The sequence below is a fragment of the Cyprinodon variegatus genome, unplaced genomic scaffold (assembly GCF_000732505.1).
Source record: "Cyprinodon variegatus isolate N-32 unplaced genomic scaffold, C_variegatus-1.0 Scaffold1750, whole genome shotgun sequence".
Classification (NCBI taxonomy): Eukaryota; Metazoa; Chordata; class Actinopteri; order Cyprinodontiformes; family Cyprinodontidae; genus Cyprinodon; species Cyprinodon variegatus.
The window spans coordinates 38,353-41,969 of NW_015152203.1; the positions used below are offsets into that span (position 1 = coordinate 38,353).

Sequence of the window (3,617 nt, forward strand, 5' to 3'; positions counted from 1 at the left end):
AAATTACTCTGAATTAAAAACACTGATCATTTATTGAACAGGATGGAATCATTTCAGATTTAAAGAACTTTCAGAAGTTTGAATCTGATTATTAGCAGACTTTTCCTTTAAAGCAACAGGAACGCGGATAGAGGCCCCTCTACCTCTAATAATAACTGACTGTTAAGGAAGGCTAGAAAATGGCCGTTACATGATTTCTATTCTGTTTCTAACATTTTAAATAATTTTAGTAAAATAATTTAACTTTATTGAACTCATGCTGGAGAAATTCCCTCTCTGCATTTAACCCATCCCCTTAGGGAGCAGTGGGCTGCCATTGTGCAGCTCCCGGGGAGCAGTGTGGGGTTAAGGGTCTTGCTCAGGGACCCAGGAGGCAGTGGGGATCAAACGGGGTACTTGCAACCCTCTCAGAGCACCACTCTAACCACTATGGGGTAAAATGCCAGGAGGGTTGTGGATAAGCAGTCAGGCCTCCTCAGCCTGTCTGACGAACTGCTGCCGACACAATCCAACTCATTTCTCCTTTGACAGGTCGGTTTGGAAATGAACCAGATTATTTTATTCAGTTTATTTGCAAGTTAAGGTGGAAAGCTAAAAGTGTGGAGTAACATGCCCGTTAGAGAACAGGATGGAAACATGAGTAAATAACCTGGTCAATAATTCATTTATAATATTAGCAGAATATTCAAGAGGTGATAATATTTCTTAATATAAGCATAAACACACATTTATATGCTTCTACCAAATTCATTTGTTATTAATCTCCTTTCCTCTTTAATATTTTAATGACTGACTTGAAAAATTGGATTTAAATACGGCTCATCTTCATCTTCATCATGTCAGGTGGACGGTCGTAAAATTGATCTCTTTAAATATCTTAAGCTGGAAAGTAAAAAAAAAACCTTGAGATAAAAGCATAAACCAGCAGACTGCTGTCATCAGTGCTGTTCTCACCAACTATTAAACACAGATGTCTCAGAAAACATGATAAAAAATCTGAATCATCACACATTTAGCAGAAGGAATCTGATTTTATTCAAAGCAGCTGGATTATTTCAGCCATTTTTAAATCAAAATAAAGACTAATATTCTTACTGTAGGTCTGTAGAAATATTAAAGCTGTATATGAATTATAACCAAATCCACTAATTAGTTTTCATTTCTGACTCAAGTTTGTTTTAATCTGATATCTTAGCATTTCTGGGAGCTATATATAAATTTGGATTGAATAGTTTTGTGTTGATTATAATTTCTATTTTATGAAAACCCCTAAAAATGAATATCGTTGGAGAGTTTTGCAATTGTTTTATGTCCTTCCCTGCTAAGATGAAACAATTCTGTTAAAGTAACTAAATATTATTGAGTAAATACCAAAAACGGATGGATTATTGTTTTCATCCTGTTTTTGGTTTTAGGCAAATAGAACTTAATGAAACCAGAATGATTTTCAGCACCTAGAAGCAGCTTCTGATGCTGATCTGCACACATGAATGAAAAGAGGCAGATCAGGTGATGCAGCTTCACCTCATCCAGCAGCAGCAGCAGCAGCAGCAGGGAGGTCTGCTGACGGAGATGCTCCTGATCAAACCTCCAGGTTTAGATAGAAATCTGCTTCTCTGCCCAGCAGGATGCAGCTGCAGCAGGAAGAGGCAGCATGCAGCTGCGCGCGCGCCGAAACAAAACAAATGCCTCTTTAACTGCCGCATGCATGCGATGCATCTGATGATACTCAGCCTCTCTGATGGAGGCGAGATTCATTAAAAAATTACAGGTTTATCAAGATCCTCTCTAAAGCGAGATAAACATAAATCCTTTTTTTTTTTTTTTTTTTAGAAATATTAAATCTAATTTCTTTGTAGAATAAAATCCCAACCCAGAACAGCTTCTTCCTGACATATTTCTATCCCAGCGGATGGATGCTGCTCAGGCTGAGGAGCGAAGTTAAAGATATTAAAATGAGGAAAAGATGAGTCTGAGTTGCATGAGAGGCGGGAGGATGGATGTGGTTTAACTGGCGCTGCTGGATGCTGAGTTGGAAGGAGTGAAAATGCTGCAATGCTCAGATACATTTAAATCCTGTTTTTGCAAAAGGAATCTGCTCCCCAGCGCTGCCATCACGCATCGGGCACGAAACGCCCAAACCAGAGGCTGGAATGCTCCGCAGACAGCAGCCATGCCAGGCTCTGGCTCACACTGACAAACAGAAGCAACAGGCGACATCAGAGCTCACCTGCTGGCAGCCTGCACCCGGCCGCCCGGCTGCTGGGGGAGGAAGGTGCTCTTCACAGGAAGGAGCTCACACAGCTTTGCAGGAAGCCTGGTCCTCCAGCTGCTCTCCTCCTCCTCGGTGCGTCTGCATGTTTCACTCCGTTCCTCTCACTATAAATCACCGCAGCGGAGTAAATGGCAGGCAGGGAGGGGTTGGCACCGTGTGACAGAGACGACCTGATCTCCAGGTTTCCCTTCACCACCGAGCAGCCAGCGCCTTCTCCCAGTTAGACCCAGTTCAGCCCAAAGAAGAGGGAACTTAAAGCCCAGATTGATTCTGCAGAGGCTGAGATCAATCAGCAGGGGCGGTTCATGCATCACCGCCGCCCAGGGCAACCCCCCACCACCCATGGAAAAACTGCAGGTCTATGAACTGCCATCACTGTTCCTACAGTTAAAAACAAAAAACATGAAGGAATAGGAATTTATTTCAGACAAATCTTGTCAAATAATAAATGAATCATCCAATTACACACAACAAATTTCAAAACTAACTAAATTAACAGAAACAAAAGGCTCCACCAAAGAAACCTGTCAGCAGAAACAGCTGAAGAAATGACATCGATTAAAGGAAAAGTCGCTCATATTCAGAATTAAAACTCCTGAAAGTCCTTTAAACATTAAATTATTACATCCTGTTCAATAAATGATATTTGGGCAAAAATGGCCGCTCTCAGACTCAGTGATCACAACGAGAATTATTATTTTTATTTTTTTACTGATTAACTCTAAATTCATTAAATCACTTTGAACGTATTAGTTTTAGGTATAAATAATGATCCATTGATTATTCCTTGTCAAATTGAACTATTTAATTAAATAAAGGCAAGTAAAAGACAAGGGCCTCATTATGAACACTCAAAATAACGTCATTTTTAATTAAGTTATCCAATACTAATCCTGAAGTAATGTAACTTAAAACTTCTCAAACTTAAAGGATCAAATTTGAACCTAAATCAAACACCCAGTATACTTTCTGGAAAGGAGGCGTGGCCTCTCCTTGTCATGATTCCAAGGATCTGCATAGACTCTAAAGCCAGTCGCAAACACAGATTGAAAGAATCTTTAATTAGGAAATCAAAGCGGTTCTCAGACATCAAACTGACATCAGGAACCAGGAAACACTTCAGGATCTCCAACACCGTGGAAGAGATGAAAGGTAAGTTTGGTGGAAGGAAGATCTCAATATTCAAAGGCTTGGTCAGGCCTGCTTTGTATGGGGTTCCATTTGTGCCACAAATGTGTTCCAGCGTGTTGTGAAGTGTCCATTTGTCGATTTAAGGATTTTTTTCTGACATGCTCACGTAACAGAAGCTGTATATCTAACAGGTAGTTGTTTATATATCAGA

At 40.1% G+C, this 3,617-nt stretch overlaps 1 protein-coding gene across 1 annotated transcript in view; it reads right to left on the minus strand.

Annotated features, from left to right (window-relative positions):
* Nucleotides 1-2,497, minus strand: part of lrrc3b (leucine rich repeat containing 3B) — a 16,398-nt gene extending 13,901 nt beyond the window's left edge. The window contains exon 1 of the mRNA XM_015404448.1: nt 2,231-2,497. The gene's annotated coding sequence lies outside the window, so the exon portion shown is untranslated. The remainder of the gene's footprint in view (nt 1-2,230) is intronic.
* Nucleotides 2,498-3,617: the final 1,120 nt, after the last annotated feature.